General features: G+C 52.4%; 1 protein-coding gene and 1 long non-coding RNA gene across 2 annotated transcripts in view; both read right to left on the bottom strand.

Annotated features, from left to right (window-relative positions):
• Window positions 1-22,569, bottom strand: part of LOC121468955 (uncharacterized) — a 2,238,800-nt gene that overhangs the window by 1,733,829 nt on the left and 482,402 nt on the right. The gene's annotated exons all lie outside the window — the stretch shown is intronic.
• LOC140681351 (uncharacterized) lies at window positions 11,999-13,717 on the bottom strand. The gene is made up of 2 exons (XR_012052537.1): window positions 13,338-13,717; window positions 11,999-12,437 (listed from the first exon to the last, which is right to left on the bottom strand). It is a non-coding gene; the product is annotated as an uncharacterized lncRNA (long non-coding RNA).

Genomic DNA, 22,569 nt, shown 5'->3' with positions numbered 1-22,569 from the left:
GCCCCGTGCTGCTGCCTGGGCCCGGCCCTGTGCGGTTCTGGGCTCCTGCCGGCCGGGTCCCCTGTCACTGCCCTGTGCCTTTCAGGTCCTCGGGGGCCTGGACTGGAGTGAATGCGGTGACAGCGTTCTGGAGATGATGTCAAGGTACCTGCGGAGCGAGTGCAGGGAGCGGCGTCGCCTGGCGCTCCGAGGCCTTGTGGTGCTCAGCAAGGATCCCTCGATGGTGAGAAGGGGGCAGCAGCTGAAGCTGCGCTGGGCAAAGCAGCCCCTTGGGCTGGCAGGGCTTCAGGAGCTGAGGCAGCTGCTCCCAGCTCTCCTGCCTCACCTGCCCCAGTGCTTTGGGACAGGCCTTTGGCCTGTGGGCCCTGCAGCAGCAGGGTGGGCCTGCAGTGCCAGGGCGGTGTTGGCCGTGCAGCCATCCACGGCTCCCCAGCCCACCCTTGTGTTCCGCACAGGCCAGAAGAATGTACCCGCTGTCTCAAAGCCTTCTGGAGCTGCTGGGGGATGCAGATGGAGAGGTGGTCAGCATGAGCCTCCGTGTGTTCACAAATGTCCTCCAGCACAAAGACATCCTGGTATCCAGCACCACTGCCCCGAAGCTCGCTGAGGCACTCCTCCTGCTCTTTGACCATGTAAGGCTCTGTGTCCACAGCCATGGGCACAGACTGCCCGCATACACTTTTCCCTTATGGATTTTCTGACATTGTCTCTGGTGAGCCTGGAATAATTGGTCTTAAAAGTCTTATCCTCTTCTTTTCTAAAGGACAGCAACTATGTGCGCTTGCTCTCTATTCAACTCTTTGACAAGATGATGAACTTGGTAGTGGATGAAGGAAAAAAGCCCGTGAAGAAGATTTTGTGTCAGAGCTTGCTCCCACTTTTCTTGCACTGCCATGAGGACAACCAGCGCGTGGCAAATGTGAGGTTTTGTGTGATGCTGGTGGATCTCTGGGAGGGGGCTGGGCTGCCTCCTGCCCTGGCGCCTGGCGGGCTGCAGCCTCCTCCAGGCCCTTGCCACAGGGACGCGGGTCCTGCGCCCTGGGCTCGGGCCATCTCTGGGTCTCGGCTGCTCTCCAGGCTTCTCAGGAAACGCTGCTTTGTGCGGCCGAGTTCCTGAAGAGGAGGGATCTTGAAAAGCTGGTGAAGAACCAGAAGCTGTGGAAGTTCACCGAGTGCCTGGTAAGGAGGGCCGGGAAGCCGCAGCCCCAGCCTGGAGAAGCCCCCTGAGCGCGGTGCTCGGTGTGCGGGCTGGCAGCTGTGCCCCTGCCCGCTGCTGCAGCCCGAGGCCGCGCGGGCTCTGCTCCAGGCTCCTGCGGCCCGAGCCGGGTGCCGATGGAGCCGCGGCCCGGCGGGGCTGCGGGGCGGCACCGCGGCTCCCCGGGCAGCAGCCGGCCCTCTGCCCCCTCCAGAGCCCGGCGCCAGCGGCTGCTGGCCGGGCCTCAGGGCTGTGCGGGCAGGGGAGGCCGGGGTTTGCGCAGGGAGCGCCCGGCCCAGGGGCTGAGCCCGGCCAACCCTTCCCTCCTGCCGCTCTCTGCAGCTGGCAGAGGACAGCAGCAGCGCGGCCGAGCACCTGCGCCGGGCCCTGCCCTACCTGCAGAGCCCACAGGAGCCCCTGCGAGAGGCGGCCGTCAGGTTCATGGGTGAGCCACCAGCCCGGGCTCCCTCCCCGCCCCGCCGCAGCTCGGCCCCAGCCCCTCTGCTGCCCCGGCAGCGCCACCCGGGCCGGCGCCTCTGGCAGCCGTGCCCTGGGGCGGCAGCGAGCGGCGAGGGCCCGGGCTGAGCCCTGCCGGGCCAGGAGGGCGTGTGGCCCCAGGGCTGGCAGCGCCGCTGGCAGGGAGCTGTGCCGCTGGGCCTGACAGGCTCTGTGTTCCCAGGGATGGCCGGGCGCTACCTGAAGGGACAGCCAGTCGAGCTTCACCTTCTCACTCAGGGTGAGTGAGGGCAGCGGGCTGTCAGCGGGGGCTGGCCGGGAGAGCTGCAATGCCGGCCAGGGAGCTGCAATCCCTGTCCCGGCTGTGCCCAGCTTCGCTCCTTGTGTGGGCGAGGGCTGGTGTGGGCAGGGCACAGAGAGATTTCAGGGACGCCAGTGGGGGAATTCGTGACCAGCGCCTTGCGGCTGATCCCGTTGGGTCTTCGTCTCTGTTAGGCATGGCGGGAGCTGGGAGAGATGGCCTTAGCAGAAGAATCGCCGGGTGGCCCTCTGGGCTCTGACTGTGGTAGTTTATCTGTCTTCCAGCCCTTGAAGCCATGAGCGAAGATGACAGCCCATCCTCCACTAACCGGGAAATTCAGGAAATTTTTGGACAAAGATGTGCAGAACTAAGGTCGTCTGCTGGATTCAGAGAACCACAATCCCAAGAAGAGTACCAGGAGACAGTGAAGAGAGCACCAGGACTCAACGTCACTGGAGCCCCAGGCACACCTGATGCTGGCCACAGCTGTGCCTGCTGCAATCTCCCATAGCTGCTGCCTTCCCCCTCCCTGTTGACGGCTCCCTCCCCATTCCCTGTTGACAGCTCCTTCCCTCCAGCCCTCAGACACTGCCCATCCCCTTTTTTCCCCCCCATCTCATCCCTTCCCTTTCCCTTCCATTAATAAAGAGTTTGGTTTCTCCCCCTTACCTGCATCTCTGTGGAGCTGAAGCGGCACAAATCCCGGGCCCTGGGACACACAGGCCCCTGCTGCTGTTCTCTTCCACGCCGTGTTCTGTGCACACACACACAGAACGAGGGCAGATCAGGCTGGAGAGGTGCCTGTGCTGAAGGTGCAGTTCCACAACCCTGTGGAGTTGCAGATTTTGCTGTGCAGCCTGGAGCCCCTAGAATTTGGAAGAGCCAAGTGCCCCTGTGAGCAGAGTAGTTCCAGCTGAGCGCAGATGTGCCAATGGAAGAGCCATGCCAATGGAAGTCTCAGTGGGAAGAATGATCCAGGATCCATAGGCCTGGCAGCCTGAGCTTGCTGCTGGGGAAGGCCTTGGAGCAGGTAAGTGTCCATATTCCCACCATGAGTGCTCTCATTAGCAGGACCTGCGGTCTCTGGAACTGACCCTGGTGGGGAGGGTAGAGTTAGGAAGAAGATAAGGGCCAGTTTCTTTCCAGCCTGTGGAAGAGGGGAAAAGCCTGTGTTGTTAGGAATGACATTGACAGCCAGGGATATGGCACATTTTGACAGAGATTTTGAAATCAGCTAATATAAACCTAGCATCTTTTCTGGGGCTCCCCAACAGTCCCACTCAGCATAGTATCCCCATGCACCTAAAGTCCTGTCCCCTTGGCTGATACCTTGTTAAATTCAGCCTCCTGCGATAATATTTTGTCTTGTAATTATGATCCTAGAGCATGCAAAAGAAATACCAAGATGAATATAGTCGATTACCTTACGTTCATCCTTTAGAGCATTGAGTTAACCCCAGCCACTGAATAATTGCACCTGCAGAATACGTTTTATTGGGAGAAACAAGAGCAGGAGGACTCTGCAGCCAGTAGAGATCAAGACTGGTTGCCTCTGCAAAGCCATTTCAAGCCTCTTGGCTTGAGACTATGTCATTAGCTTCTGTCAGTGATTAATTTGAGAAATATACATTCAGTAATGGACTATTTAGTGTACAAAGCTTAGTGCATAATCTATTTACTTACCCCTGCCAGCACATCGCACAGTAGCATTGCAGCTAATATTGAACAAAACCCTGAGCAATGCAGTATCACCTTTTGATTTCTTCACATACCATTTATTTTTCTTACCAGGGATAAGTCCTGCAGACCTTGGTCTCTCAGCAAACCCATGCTGGTAATTTTCCCTGCTTTGCCAGGCCTTGGTCCTCAGCTCACTGGTGATGCTCAGTTAAGACATGGTTTAAGCACCATCCAGTCAGGACCACTGAGGAGCAGGACAGTGATGGCAGCTGAGGTAGAAAGGAACAGGGCTGGAGGCCACAAGTCTGCGACAGAAAGGTGAATGTTGAGGGCCAAAATTGTTCAGTGAGATGCAGATCCAGAGAGAACTGGAGTGGATAGACTGAAACTTTCTGGGTTGCTGTTAGGCTGTCAGAATGTAAATGTAGCTCATGTTTGTACCAGCCAGTTGTATTTGCAGCTCAGGTGCATGAGCTCTGCAACAGAAAGTGGATGCATTGTCCATATTTAGTAGGATTTTGCATTTTTTTGTTGGGGGGTGGGGTAAGGAGGGCAGATAAAAATGCTTGAGGAGCCCAGGGTGTGTGAATTCAGAAGCTGCTTACATTGAACTGAAAATGCCTAGTTTGGTACAGGCACAGTTGATATGCCTGGGCCAGAGGGCGTATCAGCTTCTGGGGAAGAGGAATGAGAAATGCCCTGGGGACCTCTCATCCCTCCTTACTGCCAGACTGAAGGGACAGGGAGACCATCCTTCTTTATTTCCTTCCATCCCAACTGTGTCTACTGCCTACACACCCTGAGCCATCTTCAAGGGTCTTGGGGCACCATCCAGCTCAGCTTTTCACAGTTTCTGCGGCAGCAAACCTGCTGCCTTGTCATCTATCAAGGGTACCTGCTCTGGGCAGCTATCTGCTTTACCTGGGCTTAAAGCCATCTCAATGGTTTTTTTTCCATCTCGATGGAAATTCTTCCATGTTGAGAAGTAAAACCATCTCTTTCCAGTGTCTGTGCCAAAGTCAAAACAAGGAGAACGCAAGGCGTCCGCAGCAGTCAATGTGCTGAGGTGCTCTTCTGGGATTTTCATGTGGGTGTAAACCTGGTGTGAAGGTGGCTCAGTGTGGACGCAGGGTGCAGCCAGGGCTGGGTAATCGGCTCCCCCTCTGATTCCAAGTGCCCCCGTGTCCGTGATGAGTGGCCCAGGGCAGGAGCCCACCCCGCCTACCCCAATTCCAGCCGGGGAGTGACTGCGGGGTGCGGCTGGCCGGGTCCCCGCTGCGCTCTGCCGCCGTGGGACACGGGGCGCGCCCCGGCGATGTCGGAGCTGTGGCAGGGTGGAATCGGTGCCGTGGGCTGCGGCAGGAGCTGCCTGCGCGGCCCCCAAAAGCGGGTTCTGGCAGCAGCGGAGCCGTGAGAGGCGGTGTTGGACCGCGCTGCGGCGGCCGCACGGGCAGCGCCGGGCCCGGTGGGCTCCGGAGCGTCTCCGCTGCATTCTGGGCAGTTCCAGCCTTGCTATTTCGCAGCAGGCATTCGTTGCAACAAAATCTCCTTTCCCCCTTTCTCCTTTTTTCTCTTTCTTTTTAATTTTCTGCCTTTTTTTTATTTTCTTTTCTATTCTTCTTTCCCATTTCTCCTTTTCTTTTGAGGTGTTTCCCAGACCTTCCCAGCAGTGTTTGTGACCTCTTTCCCAGACTTTCCAGCAGTTTATGAAGCATCCCACCGCTGGAAGGGTGACTCTTTGCCAATTGAGCATCCCTGCAATCACAGGTGGGCAGCTGATGCAGCCAAGAGCTCCGTGATGCCTCACCACACCCGTCGTGTTCCTGAGAGGACTCCCAGCCAAAGCTCAGCATCACGGCCACCTCTGCCACGTGCTCCCTGAGGTGACTCCTCTGGATATCCAGCCCTGGAGGAGAGGTTACACCTCAGGTTTTGCCTGGCTTGAAGAGAATAAAAAGCCCCATTGGTGACAGCAACATCAACAGGTAAAAATGTGCCAGTTTTTTTTGCTTTGCTCAGTTTCCCTTTCCCTACACTGCTTTGTTTTATCTCATTTTTCATGGTTGCAAATTATCTTCTTTTCTTTCCCAAATTTCAAAACTTTCTCTAGATGCAAACTAGGGAGTGAGTGTGGAAGTGAGCTGCCTTCACCTTTATCTGCTGCTGTTGGACAGATGAATCCACACTACGGCAGAGCACTTGCAGATTACTCTCCTTCTTCTGTGAAAGTTTGCCTATCAGTGTAAGCGGCATCTGGAGATGGGAAAACTGAACTTCAGGTACTCCACCTTTCTTTCACCAGGTCAACAAGGAGATTGATTTTTCTTCTGCTATGCTAGCAAAGCCACAGGCTTGTTTTTGATTCCTACTCTTTATGACAAGGACGGGAGTTGGGAGTAGGGGGGAAGGAAGAAAACTTTGAGGGACCAGCTCTGCCCCTTGCAGTCACTGAAGGGATGCCTACCAAGGGCGGTGAAGGGAGAGGTCTTGCCAAGGCAGACAGTGCAATCATCTCTTTGTCTCACATAGAATCAGTGGGTCATTAATGTTTGAGCCAGCCTCTTATTTCACTGCAGTTGTCTGCATTGTCAAGGCTTTCCTCAATACATCAAAAACCTGAAGGCCTTAACAGCCCCCAGCAATGGCTGGAACAGGAGTTATTCCTGATCTAAAGCAAACCGTGCTGATGGCCTCTCTTTCTGTGATATTTGTGACACTGAGCAAAGGGATTGACCAACAAGAGATGATTACTTTTCCTTTTGTGCTCCCTTAGGTTAAAGTTTTGAGAAGACAAGGATTATCTCCAGTTTAGAATCCTGCTTTTGAGCTGATGGATTCATTGCAGGCTCTGCTCCCTTTGCACTCTCAGCTTCCTCCAAAAGAGGAGTAGATGTGTGAGAGACAGAAAACCAACCATTGGCAGCCCTGTATTGTGTGAGATATTTTATTTACAAAGGTGGGGACATTTGTACCATCACCTTCTCTTGATAGCTCCCCAAGCCTTGCTCTGCCAATAGAGCTACATGCAGAGAGGTCATCAGGAAGACTAAGGTGAATGCCTTGTGAAGGCCAGGAGACTGTTCTGGAGAAAGTCCCTTCCAGCACTGAATTTTACAGTGGTCCAATGGGCTGGCAGGTGCAGTTTGTTTTACCTGGTTGCTTGGTTGCTTTGATCTTTAAAAAGTCTTGTAAATGCCTAAGAAGAAGAAAGTTGTTCACCTGTTCTGCATAGTGGGGGAAAAAAATCCACCCCAAATGCACAATGGAGGGAATATCTGTCTCTCTGTGTCAGTGATGCTAAACTGGAGTTTCAGTGGGAGAGGGCTCAGCCCTGGACAGGTTTTCCAGGCTAATTGAAAGGAACATGGTGATATCTGAAATGCTACTTGCTCCATGTGCTTGTGGCTTTGTTTAGCATGGAGATCAACAGAAATGCATAGGTAGCATCTCTCTTTACACCTGAGCCTGTGAAGAGAGGGTGAGCTGCTTTAATGGCTCTCTATATTTATTGAAATCTCTCTTTGTTGGGTATCCTGGGGTTTACACTGACTAGTACCTTTCCATAAGACATCTCTCAATCAACAGAGACAGCCAAGTTTACAGGGCAACATTTTTCCCCTGCTTGTCAGCATGTCAAGCAGCACCAAAACACACAATCTCCTCCTGAATCCCATAGCAAATAATTCATTTTTTAAAAACATCATCTACTGTCTGTAATGGTGTTGGAGATGGGTTAAGACAGCCACACTTCTGCTTCCTACCTATGGAGAGAGGAGAGCTTACAGCAGCTACCTGAGAGGCTATTTAGGAGGGAGACCCTTCTCGGCACTGTTCTGCAGTTTGGGTTTTTTCCTTGCAGTTAACTGTAGATACACTTGAAAAGGAAAACAAACAGAAAAAAACCCAAACCAGTGGGCTATTAACAAGAGGGTTTAATGTTGACAATGGCACTTTGCAGTGGGAGTGTGATCTGCTTAATGTTCCAGAGCAGAGCAGCCCATCAATTCACATCCCTTTCCTTGGCAGAGGTGCCAACGCTTCCCCCAGAAGTTAAAGCCATGTGTCTCATTTCTGAGAGAGGCTTATTCACAAAAAGGGAGGAAAAATTCATTGTCTGATCCGCAGAAGGAAAAAACACACAAGGGGATAAATTATGAGAATTAAGATGGGCAGGCAGATTTCTGCAACTCGTGTATGTAAAAATCTGATCCTGGTAGACTTGAGCTGTGTCATTTTAGATGCATTTCTCTAACCCATGTAAATATTTCTGTCAAAAAATCAAATCTGGAAAAGAAAGAAATTTCATTCTTCATCAAAGCTCTACACTGATCTCGTTATTAAAAACAGAGGAGAAAGATATATCAGGAAGGCAAACAGTTACAGCCACATAGTTGTTTTCAATAATCCAGTGAGTCACTACATAGAAAAGCCTTTCATTTCTCCCTGTGGTTCAGACAAAACAGTTTATTAAGATTTTGATGCGTTATTAAAAAAAAAAAAAAAAAAAAAAGAAAGAAACAGGAAAATGGTATCTTTTTTTTTTAAAAACTGTTGCAATAAAAATTCAGATTATTCAAATTTATCAAGTGCATTTTATAAGGCAGTAAGCACAGCAATTTTTTCCTCATACCACAAGATATTCCCTGGCTTTTCCATCTCACTCATAGTCCTATGTAAGGAGGCTGTTTACAAGGCATTGCTACAGCGAGAAAAAAATATTACAGAAATGAAAACTTGATCCAGCCAATGGCTGGATTTGTAATGAAAGACCTAAGTGGAAGGTAAACAGCAGCCTAATGTAATACTTTAAAGGCAATTCTTTAAAAGTGATGCATAGTAGATGCAAAGGGGATCTGTACTTCAGATCTTCACCCATGCAGAGGTGTGGAATAGAAGTTAATTGCATATGTAGCTATAATGCACACTGAGCAGCCAGAACAGACAAATACAAATATTTAAGATATTTCACTTTTTTAAAAATCACAAGGTTGTGAACTTGCATTTTGTTTTGGTTTCTTTTTCCCCAGGAAATTGGACAGGAGGGCTGGCTGAAAGTGTACCAGTGCTCTACAGGGATTTCTTGTGCATTTTCAAGGAAGGATTTGCAGTGTTCTAGAATGTGCAAATATCGTTTGGGGCTTGTTTTGTTTTGTTTTTTATCTCAAATGCTTGCCAAGGAAATCGAACTGTACAAACATAATTAATAACATTTAACCTTAAATTCTGAGTCTTCCTTAAGTCTTAATTTAAAAACCTTAGGAGGGAAGCTTGCAACCGTTCCTGTTCATAAGGTTGGATGGAATTTGGGGCAGGTTTGATGGCAGAAGAGGGAAAGCACTGAAATGGGGAAAGCTCAGCAAACTGTGCTGAAGCCAGTTAGTGGTCAAGTGGTCGTGTCATGGATAATGGGACAAGATCTGGATTCAAGGTGCCTCTTGTGTGGTCAAAGCAGGCCATGGTGGACGTGGCTCTGGGCAGCCTGATCTGGTGGCAGGTGTCCGTGTTTGTGGGCTTGGGGTCAGATGGGCTCTCAGGCCCCTTCCAGCACAAACCATTCTGTGGCTAGGAATTTAAGAAGGCTGTGGGAGAACTGGATGGCTTGTGGGCTGAAAAAACAGGAGCTTTCCCTTTGTGTGAGAGTTACTACAAATCAGAACGGGGTTTTTTTCAGAATTATTGTTTAAAGAGCAACAAAAATTCCCCTGAAGCACAAAGAAGAGTACTCTGGGAACCTGAAAGAAGCCACCCAATTAGATGATAGAAAAAATGTCTTATAAAGACAAAATTGCAGAAGGAGTCAATACAACACAAGCTTCGTAATTGTATTTTATGTAACTAAAGGCTGGTCTCAAGAAACATTTTAGTGCATTACACCACCCCACAATGGGCCCAGTGCTGATGCTGGATTAACTGTCCCCGGTGAGTGGCTGAGCTCACGTCTCCCTGCCTACCTGGGGCTCGACTCTGCTCTGCCTCTGGGGTTATGATCTCATCTCTGAAGTGCTGCAAACACAGCTGAGCTCCACACTGCTCCCACTGTAGGTCCCACTTCTGGAAACGTGGAGCTGGGGATCTGGGCCACGCAGCACAGAATCTCTGCAGGAGATGGAGGAGGTGGGACACCCCCATGCCACTCTTTCTCCCCACAGATATTCACCACAGCTATCTTCAAAGGCCGTGGACTTCCAAAGAGCTGCTCGCCTGGCTGTGCATATATGGAGGCTGTATTTTTCCTTCTGCTTCTCCAGGTGGGAACTGAAAAGCTTGCACCTATAAAGAAGCACCCATCATTGTCCTGACATCAGTTTGAGGTGGGCTAGTAGGTATTTCCAAGGGTCTCAGCTGTTTGCAGGTGAGAAGTCATTTTTTCTTGCACAAGCTTTCTTCTTGCATGGGCTTTTGGCTGCTTGTCACGTATGAGGCTGTGCTGGCAGGCAAGAGGAGACCCAACTGAATATTTCTGTCACACCAAGTGTTTGGATTTGTTTCAGGGTGGCTCACTCTGTGCAGAGATGCCTGCTTCCAGCTTTGTGCACTCTGGCACGTGTTGCCTAATGGACCAGGACTTCTCGCTCAGCCCAGCTGACAAGGAGCATCTCTGTCACCACAGCTGACACACGCCTGCTTTGTTAAATGACATAAGGTGCTGCAGTGCAAGGCACAAGTTCTCCCATGCTTTCAGCTAAACAATTTACTGCTGTGCTGCATATACCCTTTGGTCCAGCAAGGGAGGACCCAGAGCTGGTCAGTGTCCCAGTGGCCAGCTCTGTCCCCCCTGACACTGCAAGGAGCAGTGGAAACAAAGTGACATGTTGACCTAATGCCCTACCTGTAGGGCATTCATACCTACCCTGCCTGACAGCTCACAAACTGCCTGCTGAGGTTCAGCCCCATGAGGCATTTTCTGCTCTGCTACGTCCCAGCTTCTCCAGTCCTCCTGCCTCTGCACCATCCTGGGTGTAGGCAAAGCCAGGGCTTTGGAATGTGTGTTTCTGGCTGCAAACTGAGGTCTTTTCTGCACATCAAATGCTCATCAGCGACTGGGAACACAACCAAGGAGGTTGTGGAGGAGAGGAGGAAGCCACACTTGATCCCACAGAAACCACAAACCTAATTTCACACCGAAGGCAATTAGCCAGCACGCATTTGGTTAGGGTGGCTGTGCTACTTTGTAAAACGTGACCTTTTAATAAGCTGGAGTGGTGGATCTGAGTTTCAGCCAGTCTACACTGGCAAAAGAAAACCACCAGCAGTTAAATATCATCAGGAGAGGGAAGCAGTTGTGAAGTGGCCCTCAAAACCATCTCTGTGCACTTCCAAGTCCTGTTTTGCACAATAGGATCACGTCCCTGACTCCATGCCATCACACTCATCCTCCCTCCTGAAGCCAGCAGGATGCTGCAGCATCCTTGGCTGGGCAGTGCTGACTCAGGCACAGAGTCCTGTGCCTGCTCCCTGGCACTGCTGTCCCCCAGATATTTCACCACTAGATATAAAAATACCCGAGTCAGGCGCTTGCGGCTGCGCTCACTGCAAGGAGAAGCAGTAAAAGGCTGATTTATGCTCTGAACCACAAAAGCCTTTTATTGCTGCTTTTTTACTTGAATGTAACTCTCTTGCCCTTAAATGTGTAATCCCTTTCTAACAGTCTTGTGGAAGTGGCAGGGCTCTCCACGGGTTAAAGGCAGTATTTTTCAAGAGGATCAAGTTGTCCACCAGGTCCCCGAAGCCCCTCTTGCCCTGGCACAGCCAGTCCTCCTGTCAGCAAGGGAGGAGAGCAGCAGTAAGCTATGTGCTGCCGGCATGGTCCACCACATACCCCCAGCCCTCAGCTTCCTGGGGTTGTTGGAGAGTTATTCCATCACTTGGAGTATTCCCGACAGTCTTGGGCACTGCTGCTCCTTCAGGGGAGAATAAAACCCCAAGCTGATCTAACAGCAACAGGGATTTAGGAATTTGGCTCCAGGCAGCATATGCATTTAAAGAATTATTTCTTAATTTTTATTAATTACTATTAGTCATTTATGGCCCCTTTAAATTCAACTTCTCAAGAAAAATATTGCTTTAGGGAAAAAAAAAAAACAAACCCAGTCATTAAATGAACAATTAGCAAAAGCTACAGCTGCACCATAAAAGAGAAATACTGGAGTAGGGGGGAGGAATATTTCAAATTGACTGGGAGATGCAAGTTGTTGAATGGATGGAAAGCCAGCCGAGATCCTAAGGAAAGGGTGATGCTGGAGAGGGGCAAAAGTACACAGTGTGGCATTGCTAGGTTCATTGTCAGGCCTGCTGGTAATTACGTGAACCCAGGGTCCTCAGGAAACAGGAAAGCTGGACAGGACAGAACGCACGTCAAACCAATATGATTAATGCAACGTTCTCTGTTTATTCGAGAGGAGATGGCAGCTTATATACACTTCTATACAGTTTACAGTTTACAAAGGCACATTCATTGGCAAGCGAACATTGTGTGTCTTTTTCTTAAGGTGACCTAAACCTCACACTATAAACCTATACTACTTCACACCCAGACAGCCCAGTGCTTCCCATCACACCTTAATACCTTAATACAATTTCTAACTCAGGCAAAGAATTAAGGGGTAAGGAAAATGTCAGACTACAAAAATCAACGAGATACTGTTGCCAAAAATTAGAATTCTCACTTTGGGCTGTAGGAAAGGAGAAAAGCGGTAGAAGAGGGTAGGCAAGACTCAGAGGCTGATCCCCATCCTCTGCCTGTGACACCACTCCTGTTGTTCTGAAGCTTTTCAACAAGATGTCTAGGGACTAACTGTAAAGAGTCTAGAAGGGAGAAGGAAGAAAGGAATAAAAGATGATCAGATCTGAAAGTGAGTTTTATCTGGGGAAAGAAGGAAGGAAAGAAGGAAAGAAAGGGAAGGGAAGGGAAGAGAATGAGAAAGGGAAAGGGAAAGAGAAAGAGAAAGAGAAAGGGAAAGAGAAAGGGAAAGGGAAAGGGAAAGGGAAAGGGAAAGGGAAAGAAGGAAGGGAGGAAGGAAGGGAGGAAGGAAGGGAGGGAGGAAGGAAGGGAGGAAGGAAGGGAGGAAGGAAGGGAGGAAGGAAGGGAGGAAGGAAGGGAGGAAGGAAGGGAGGAAGGAAGGGAGGAAGGAAGGGAGGAAGGAAGGGAGGAAGGAAGGGAGGAAGGAAGGGAGGAAGGAAGGGAGGAAGGAAGGAAGGAAGGAAGGAAGGAAGGAAGGAAGGAAGGAAGGAAGGAAGGAAGGAAGGAAGGAAGGAAGGAAGGGAAGGGAGGGAGGGAGGGAGGGAGGGAGGGAGGGAGGAAGGAAGGAAGGAAGGAAGGAAGGAAGGAAGGAAGGAAGGAAGGAAGGAAGGAAGGAAGGAAGGAAGGAAGGAAGGAAGGAAGGAAGGGAGGGAGGGAGGGAGGGAGGGAGGGAGGGAGGGAGGAAGGAAGGAAGGAAGGAAGGAAGGAAGGAAGGAAGGAAGGAAGGAAGGAAGGAAGGAAGGAAGGAAGGAAGGAAGGAAGGAAGGAAGGAAGGAAGGAAGGAAGGAAGGAAGGAAGGAAGGAAGGAAGGAAGGAAGGAAGGAAGGAAGGAAGGAAGGAAGGAAGGAAGGAAGGAAGGGAGGGAGGAAGGAAGGAAGGAAAGAAGGGAGGGAGGAAGGAAGGGAGGGAGGGAGGGAGGAAGGGAGGGAGGCTTCAGTACCTGCCGGGCTTTCTGAGCCACTCACCAGCATTCCCAGTATGTTTGCAGGTACTCCAGGGAAGCTCCTTCTCATCTGCAAAGCAGAATTGCAGCCTAAGCCACTTTTCCCATCCTGTAATTCCCCTCTTTAGCCACAGACTGGGGAGAAGTGGCAAACTGCAAACGGCTTGATTACCCAAACTTGGGTGATCCCTGTCCAAGGAGGTAGGAAGGAAAACTGAAAATATTCCTGCAGTTGGGCATGTTGGAGCCAAACAGCACTGTAAGAATGTGTGTGATTAGATCAGGACCAGTTGCTGTGTGTGAGCTCTCTCCCTGTTAGCACATCTACCAGCTCATCAATGTCCATGGAAGCAAAAGGCTGCACCTGCCTTTAACTGGGACAGATAAACTGCAGGCAAGCCAAATTCCTAGGCATGCCTGCACATGTCTGTGCAGAGCTATAGTCTCTCTTGGTTATCTCATTTAAACATAGTCAAAATTATTAAAAGATGCTGCTATATGGATATGACAATTGGTGCAAATAAAATTGTCATATATTTTATCGTTATGTACTGTTAAGATACTCTTCTAAGAAGTTTTTAAAAACACACAAGCCAGCGACAGGGATTGCAACACAATGTTGAAACCACCTGGACAAAGGAGGGAGGACTCCATTCACAAGCATTCACTGAGACGCTGCTGCTGGGCCGGGTGCTGAGCACAGGGCTGGGCACACAGAGATGCTTTTGTTCTTGCTGAGCTCCCACTGAGCCAAAGCCTGGCCTGCCCCTCCTCTGGCCACGCTGGAGAGGGGCTGGGGCTGCGGGGGAGCTTGGGAGGGGACACAGCCAGGACAGGTGACCCCCACTGACCCCGGGGATACCCCAGACCATAGGGCAGGCATCACGCTCAGGGTATAAAGTGGGGGGAGCAAGGAGGAAGGGGGGACATTTGGAGTGATGGCTTTTCTCTTCCTAGGTAACACTCTAGGCTGGAGGGGGCCCTGTCTCACCAGTGGGCAGGGTCAGCACCAAAGACACAGACACCAGCTGAAGGAATTGTGTCATTTATATCATGCACAGCTGCAAAGAATTACAAAAGGATAAGCTCAGCAAAGCACATCATCATTAGCAAAGCATTACAAAAGAAGCTCAGCAATGCATCCAGTCATTGCTACCAGAGATTGCCTGGAGTGATTAAGGAAAGATCCATCACCAGTTAGCCTCAGGCTTTACCATCATCCACAGCCACACATCAGCTGGGGGAAGCCAAGGACTGGAGAGCCACTCCCAGACACTGGGAATTCCTGCAGGTGCCTCCACCTCTGCAGGCAATGAGCTCCAAGCTCAAAGCTGTGAGAGGACCCAGCTTTTACACTGTTAAACAAACAAGCTGGCATCACTGCCACTGCGAGAACATCTGCTTTCATTCTCCTGACTGCTTTCTCCCAAAGCCTGGCCAGGGCTGAAGGAGGAACCAAGGGAGTTGGCTTTGATCCTTCACCCCCAAACAAGGCCAGATGGGGCCTTGTCTGTTTCTAAATACAGAAAGATAAATCCATGTTTTATCAAGGAACACATGCATTGATCCTGTTGTTAATCATGCTTCCTTAATGAGTGGATACAAATACAACATTTGCTTGGAAGGTTCATCTAGAGGTGAGCTTTGCCTCAGGGCCTGTTCAGGCCTTGATCACAACCTGTTCAGGCCTTGGTACTTTGATCGGTCCTGAGACCTACAATCAACTACAACCTTTGTAATAATTCTTTCAGTAACACAGCTTAGATTTAGGTATTAGGCATAAAGGCATCTCCTCTTGTTCTACAATTAAGTGCAGTTTAACTTCATTACTCAGAGCTATTCACGTTCCTTTTAAAACTTGCCTAAATAGTTGCCATTCTCTGTTATTTATCAAATGCCTCTCTTTTCTTGAGACTGTCTCTTTTAAGAAAGGTCCCAATACTCCACTTCCCAGCACAAAGTGTCACAGCAACTCACCAAGTGCACACACTGCAATGATGACAGGCCCTGCCACCAATGCCTTTCACAGCAGCCTCTAATTTGGCAGCCATGAAGCCAATCCCACCAAGAAGAATTTTCTTCTGCCACTCTTCTACTGCTCTTTCTGTCAAGGTGATTCCTGACTGTTGGCCTTCAAACCCATCACTGCTAGCAGTGCAACATCCCCGTCCCCTGATAGCCCAGGTTCCTCCTTGGCCAGCAAGCAGATAATCCAAGGCCATGCGGTTCTCTGGAGTCCCCATTTGTGTTTGTTGGAGCTCATAGGATGTGCTAATGGGCATTTCAACAGTATCATTTACTACCTCTTCTAATAATCCAATGTGCTATTGGACATTTCAACAGTATCATTTACTACCTCTTCTAATAATCCATTCAGCTCATTCATGTCAACTCCACGGGATGGGGCAGCGCACATGGGGCACAGGGTGAACCAGAATCCTTTGCTTTCGGAAACCCAAGGCACTCTTTGGGTGGAAAATGTTCTCTGGGCCCTAACTCTTCCGTGTAGTCGTTGCTGAAGGACCCTAAATGGGGGCCCTGCAGCTGGGAGCGGTGTGACACTGACACTGACCAGCTACAGCACCCCAAGTTCTACTGACATTGGGAGTGATGGTAAAGCACAGAAATCTTCTGACACTGTAGCCTCTATAACTGTAACAGGGTTTGGTTTCTCCTGAGTGGAAATCTGAGTGAATCCTGTCACACTGATCGTTGTATTCCCATGTCCCACAGCACAGGTTTCTCTAACTGTCCCTTCATTGACTCTGTTACGAGGCAGAGCCCATTGACAGAGTTCTGGCCACCCCACAGGGTGGGCCCTCCAAGGGAACCCCTTTCCTCCCAGCTTCAGCTGAGAACATACCCAGCAATTAGTGACACTGTGTGCTTTGGCTACCTTGGTCTTTAAATTTTCAAAACATTTTGATGACTGATCCCTTGGTGAAACTCTGGAGGTGTTTTGGCAAACGTCAGTAGTACTTTAGTGACACCGTTCTTCATTCTTTTTGCTCAATGTCATTCAGGTTAGGAACAATAATTCTGTTGTCCATGGAGCTGGCAACTTTTTAATTCCAGAATAATGCCCCCAAGGTCCTTTAGTGTTCAGCTTTACCATGTTGTCTGTGGGTAACAAGGCTTGGTGGGGCCCTTTCCCTTTTGGCTGGAAGAGGGCCAGGACCTCTGCTTAAAGAAAAAAAAAGGAAAAAGAAAAAAAAATACAATTAGATGAATTATAAAAGATACAAATAAAATCCAAGTGTTAGTGAATCAACTTCTGTAACTTTGCATTAAGAGGTAAATGATCTTTTTAAAAAGAGAACTCACTTATTTACATTGTAAATGTGCTGATGGCATGGATCCATCTTACTGACCTCAACAGCCTTTTTTACAGTTTTTGGGGTTTGTTTCCAACATTCTTATTTTAAATTGTGGTCGAAGCAATAGGAAATTGATTGGGGCCCTTCCAGCTCCAGGCAGGACTGGGAATCTCAACTCTGTCAAACCCCAAATCCTTTAGAAGATGACCTTCCTTCTCACTCTGGGAATGAGCTGCACATTCCCTCTGAAATTGTCAGGGGTTTCTTACGGATGAAAAATCCCACTTACAGCTTTTTGCTCTGCTTTGGAAGTGGGAAGGGCAATTCTCCATCCATCAGCTCCAGACTGCACTGCCTCAGGAACACGGCTCACTTGCCAGCTTTGGCCCACTCGTGGCACTTCTAGAGGAGGAAAAAGATGCAACTGCACAATTCCAGCCAAAAGGAAATGAAGAATGAATAGTGGAGATCCAGGCGTTCCTGCGGAGATTCAGGGGTTCAGCTGGGACTATGGAGAGTTTGGGTCCTTGCCAATTGGATGTGTGTCCCCAGCTGCAATCTCCTGGCCTGCAGGGGAGTCTCACTCACCTGCCAAAGCAGAAAGCTCAGGCACTGTGCTCCAACGGGCTCGTCTGATGCAAAGCTGTCAGAGCAATGTGAGGGCAGAGCCAGCCCAGCTGTGCCCGGGGCAGAGCCCAGCAGAGCCCTGGCAGAGCCCAGAGCAGCCTCAGCACCCGCAGAGCCCGGCTGCAAGGAGAGAAACCAGAAAGCCCCGTCAGCTGAAGGCTGCTGTCCCCTTGTCCCAGCTGCCCACAGAGCCCAGGCCATGCTGGCCGTGCCCAGAGCTGTGCCCAGAGCTGCCCATCACTGCTGCCTTTGGGAGCAGAGCAGGAGGGCAGGACATTCCCAGCCTGCAGCCAGCCACGGCACATCCAGCCCCTCAGCAGCTGCCCAGAGCAGGAGCCTCCTTGTGCTTGTTGCTGTCTCCCAAAAGCTCTGATCCCACCATGCCAAGCAGACGGGGACTCACCTCACGCCATCCTCCGCTGGGAGAAAAGCTGGTCCCAAACGATGTCCTCAGCCTTCTCCAAGGGCACGGCCCATCCACGCTGCAGCTGCTCCCAGGCACTTCCCAATCCCGACTGGACCTTACATAGAACGCTTCCTCTAGAAAAACAAACAACAAACTGTTGAAAAGAGATTAGAGACAAGGGGAAACAAGAAAAAAACTCTTATCTCTGTCAGAGGTCTGAGGAAGGCCCAACCCCTACATGCTAGGGAAAATCCCACCCATGGGGGAGAGAAGGCCACACTTTCTCTCTTCCCTCCTGCACTGCCCCCCAAAATAACGGTGATCCCAAAGCAAACAAGGGCAGTGGAGCAGCCCAAGCCCTTCCTTGCCTGCAAAGCAAAGCAGCCCCTGCACAGGTTCTGGAGTCCCACCTCTGCTCCCGCCATGGGGGTTTCTCTGTGCCGGGCTGGCTGCCCCAGCCCCAGCCCCAGCCTCAGCCCAGGCCATGCTGGGTGCTGGGGGCTGTTGGCAGGGCCAGGAGCCAACTCCCATCTTGTATCCACCCCAGCCCATGCCCCCAGCCCTGCCAAAAAGCAGCTGGGCAGCCGACTGAAGTTGCATCTGCTCCAGCAAAGGGAGAAACTTTTGTTCCCAGCCAGTCTGAGCAATGCCCAAATCTGGGAGCATTTCCCCGGCTGTGGACTCATCTGCGAATTCGCTGTGGAGCCTGGCTTTGAAGACGGTGCCACAAGTCCATCATCTTCAGCTGCCAGTGGCCAGGTTGAGGAAGAGGTGTCATCCTTGATGTTGTCGTCGCTGTCTCCAGCAGCAGCAGCAGCAGCCCCACCTGGTACAGCTTCTCCAAGGACTCCTTCTCCTTCCCTGGGGGTCAGACCAGGCTGTCAGGGTTCTGCCCAGGGCCCCAGCTGTCAGGGAACCAGGACAAGCAAAACCAGCTCGGATGGCAGCCACCAGTGCTGGGCAGAGCAGCTCAGCTCCAGCACAAGGGCTGCGTGTTCCCACCCAACAATCCCAGTGCATTGATACAGGCAGGGAAAAAAGTCTGGGTTTCCTTGCTTCTGATTGCCAGGGCATGTGTGGACCTGTAACTTACCAGGGCCCTGGAGCAAAGTGTGCATGTGGCTCTCTCCCTTTTTCTATGGCAGGTGAATATCCTGTATCCAAGGTTCACAGAACAGGTCTTCTAATGAAGGTCTGTCCAAGAAGTGCATGGATAAACACCACCTGATAAGATCTTGGCACTCTGGGCAGAGAAACCAGAAACCAGCGGTCAGCTAGAGAAGGCTCCTGTCTGCTTTGCCCCACTCTTCCCATGCCCAGGCCATGCTGCTTTTGTGCTCAGAGCTGTGCCTAAACTTTCCCATCAATTCCCTGTTGTGGAGGAGAGCAGGAGAGCAGGACATGTGGCACCTCCTCAGCGGCTGCCAGAGCGAGATGCTCACGAGCTGCTGCTGTCTCCCAGCACTGGTATTCCCCCGTGGCCAGAGATGAGGATCCACCTGGAGAGAGCCGCTGTGGCAGCGAGAGCTGATGGTCCCAGCTGATCTTCCGGCCCCTCCTGAAAGGGTGCTGCCCGCAGACCATCTGGTGCAGCAGGATGCCCAGGGACCAGATCGTTGCTGCCTCGCCATGGTACCAGCACAAGTGGGTCCATTCTGGGGGGCTGTATGACAGTGTTCCTGTGGAATACAGATGGAGTTCATCAGGGGGATGCTGCTGCTTCCAGAGCCTGGCCCCAGCATCCCTGGGCGTGCAGGGGCCGCCCCAGTGGCACACGGGGTGACTGCTGCACTCTCGCCAGCACCTGGGACATGTGTACAAACTCAGGGCTGGACAAGAAGCCACTGGTGTTGGAAGAGGGCAGCAGAAGCCCTGGCAAGGCCTGACCGTGACATGCAAAGCAAAAACCCACTCAGGGCTGGGGGAAAAATCATCTCCTTATCCTCCCTGCCTGCAGTGCCCTAAAAATATTATGAAGCCAAGGCAAACAAGGTGAGTGGAGCAGCCCAAGCCCGTCCTCTCACCTGCACACCAAACTGGCTGGTGCACTGGTTCTGGCTCCCTCCTATGCTACCCCCACCCACGGGTGCTTTTGTCGGGCTGGCTGCTGCTGCTCCAACCCCAGCCCCAGGCAGAGTGGTGTGCAAAGGCTGCCAGTGGGGCTGGAAGATGCCTCCCCACCCAGCCCCGCTCAAAAGAAACTCAGGGGAAGGCTCAGTACCCTGACTGGCAGCAAAAGGGAGAATCCTCGCTGCCACACCCAGCTTGGCCTGTGAGATGTTGGGCCATGAGGTGGCGGGACCGGGAGCACACCCCTGCCCAGGCTCACCTGCAAAGTGAGTGTAGGCTGTGTCTTGCAGGTAGGTGCCGCAGCCAAAGTCGATCAATTTTGCCTGGCCAGTGGCCAGGTCAACCAGGATGTTCTCTGGTTTGATGTCGCGGTGCAGGACCCCGCGGCTGGTGCAGTGCCGCACGGCCTCCAGCACCTGGCGGAACAGCTGCCGTGCCACCTCTTCAGACAGGAACCTCCGTGCCCGAATGAAATGCAGGAGGTCCTGAGACCGCTCCGGCCGCTCCAGCACCATCACGATGTTGTTGGGGAGCTCAAGCCACTCCAGCAGCTGGACCACACCAGGGAAGCCAGTGGACACCTTGTCCAGCAGGACGATCTCCAGGGGTGCGCTGGTGCCGTCGGGCTGCGGGAGGAGCACGGTGCCACCAGTGGGACTGATGTCCTGCCAGGGCTGGGGAACCCCTCAGCCAGCCCGGGATGCTCTGCGCCCTGCGCTGGCCCCACGCCCGCTCCCCATCGAGGGGTCCTGGTGGCTTCCCCCATGCCGGGCCTCGCCTCATCCCCGCCCGGCACGGCCCGGCTGTTCCCGCTGGCCCCGCTCACTCACCAGCTCGTCCCAGTGCCGGACGCGGTTCCGTGGCACCCTTTTGATGGCCACCTGCAAACCAAAGGCACCACCGGGTTCAGCTCGCCGCCCGCCCTGCCGAGCCCCATCCTCCTCCTCCTCCTCCTCCTCCTCCTCCTCCTCCTCCTCCTCCTCCTCCTTCTCTTCCTCCTCCATCCCCCTCCTCCCTCCTCCCTCCTCCCTCCTCTCTTCCCTCCTCCCTCCTCCCTCCTCCTCCTCCTCCTCCTCCTCCTCCCCTCCCCCGCCCCCCCGCCGGCCCCGCCGCTCACCGGGGCACCGTCCGAGAGCCGCGTGGCTGCGAAGACGCTGCCGAAGCCGCCGCGCCCCAGCAGCGAACCCACTCGGTACCGCTGCTGCAGCGCCTCCTGCGCCTTCCCTGCGGGCGGGACGCGGCTGTCAGCGCTCGGCCCGGGGCCAGGAGCGGCCCCCGAGCGCCCCTCAACCGCCTCGGGCCGGCCATCCCCAGGCCTTCGGTCTCGGGAACGGGACACGGGAGGCTCGGGGCCGGCGGCCGCGCTGCTGAGCGGCGGAGCTCGGGCCGGGGAAGCCGCGGCGGAGGCGGCAGCGGCCGTGCCGCGTGTGTCCTCCGCGGGGCCCGGGAGGAGCCGGGGCCGGGGCCGGGGCCGGGGCCGGGCTCGGGCCAGGCGGAGCCAAAGGGCCCAGCCCCGGGCACTGATGCCCGCCCAGCAGCGCCACCGCCAGCACGCCCAGAGCCGGGCGGAGGCGAGACCGCGGCGGGGCGGGCGGGGACGGGGACGGGGCAGCCCCGCCCGGGGCCGGGGCCGGGCCGGGGGCATGGCCCGGCCCGGCATGGGGGAGAAGGAGGCGGGGAGAGGGGAGGGACAGCGGGTGAGGGACACCGAGAGGAAGGTGTCCCACAGCCGGAGAGAAAGAAGAGAAAGAGAAAGAAGAGAAAAACTGCTTTTGCTGCCGCTGCTGCCGCCGCTGCTGCCGCCGCCGCTGCCTCTGCAACTGAAGCACCGAGGCCGTTTGTCCGCGTGTCCGTTCCCCGCTCGCCCCACGGCCGAGCCCCGCGCGCCCCGGGGACAGCCCCTTCCTCTGTCCAAACACGGGAACTTTGCCGTGTTCAGCCCAGATCCAGAGTCCTGACTCCTGCCCAGGGGCACAGGAATCCCCTCGGCCGCTGCTGTGCATTGTCCCTGCTGAGGGTCAAACACTATCGGGGCGCATTCCCTGAATGCTGAATTTGTGCCTGACCCAAGAATTGCACTTACCTATCCATCATTGATTTCCAAAAAAAACCCCCCCCAAAAAAAAAAAACAAAAAAAAAAAAAAACAAAAAAAAAAAAAAGGGGAAGGTAAAATGTGTGTAGCTCATGCTATTTTAGAGTGTCTAAAACATGCCAAATTGTGGATCTTAGAAGTGAGATCCATTTGCAATTAATGGGATGGGGAAGTAGTGTAAGATGGAAAAGGGGAGCATAAAAATAAACAGAGAAAAACATCTTGGATTATTTCTTTCCATTTTCATTTCATTTCTTAAAAACTCTTTCAGTTTTCCCAGAATCTTCTCCACAGTCCTGTTTGCTCTTTCCAAGAACCTTTGCTGGAGAATGAGGAAGCTTTGAGCAGTTTCTGTCACAAGATGTGCCACCAGCTGCAGCTTCTCTTGGCTTCCCACACCGTGTGTGCAGCTCGACTCTTGCAGAAAAGTGGGACAAATATTTGAAGAACTTTATAGCTTGTTCTTTCTTTTCCTTGTGGGCTGGGCAGTTGTGCCATTGGTGAGATTTTCACTGTTATTGCTCTAGCCTAAGAAACCATGACGGGCTCCCAGGAATTGTCAGGGAATGCAGAGAAAGAATCTCCCGAGCCTGCAGCCAGAAATGGAGAGCAGTGTGATAATCGTTCCAACATCCCCATGGACATCTTGAAAGTGATGTAGAAGATGAAAATGGGCTGACAGAGGGAGTTTGTTTCTGTGTTCAGTTTAGAAGCTTCCACCTCTCGAGCACTGATATAAA

The sequence above is a fragment of the Taeniopygia guttata genome, chromosome 34 (genome assembly GCF_048771995.1).
Source record: "Taeniopygia guttata chromosome 34, bTaeGut7.mat, whole genome shotgun sequence".
In the NCBI taxonomy this organism is placed as follows: Eukaryota; Metazoa; Chordata; class Aves; order Passeriformes; family Estrildidae; genus Taeniopygia; species Taeniopygia guttata.
The sequence above is the reverse complement of the archived record's forward strand: the minus strand, read 5'-3'. Positions and strand labels throughout refer to the sequence as shown.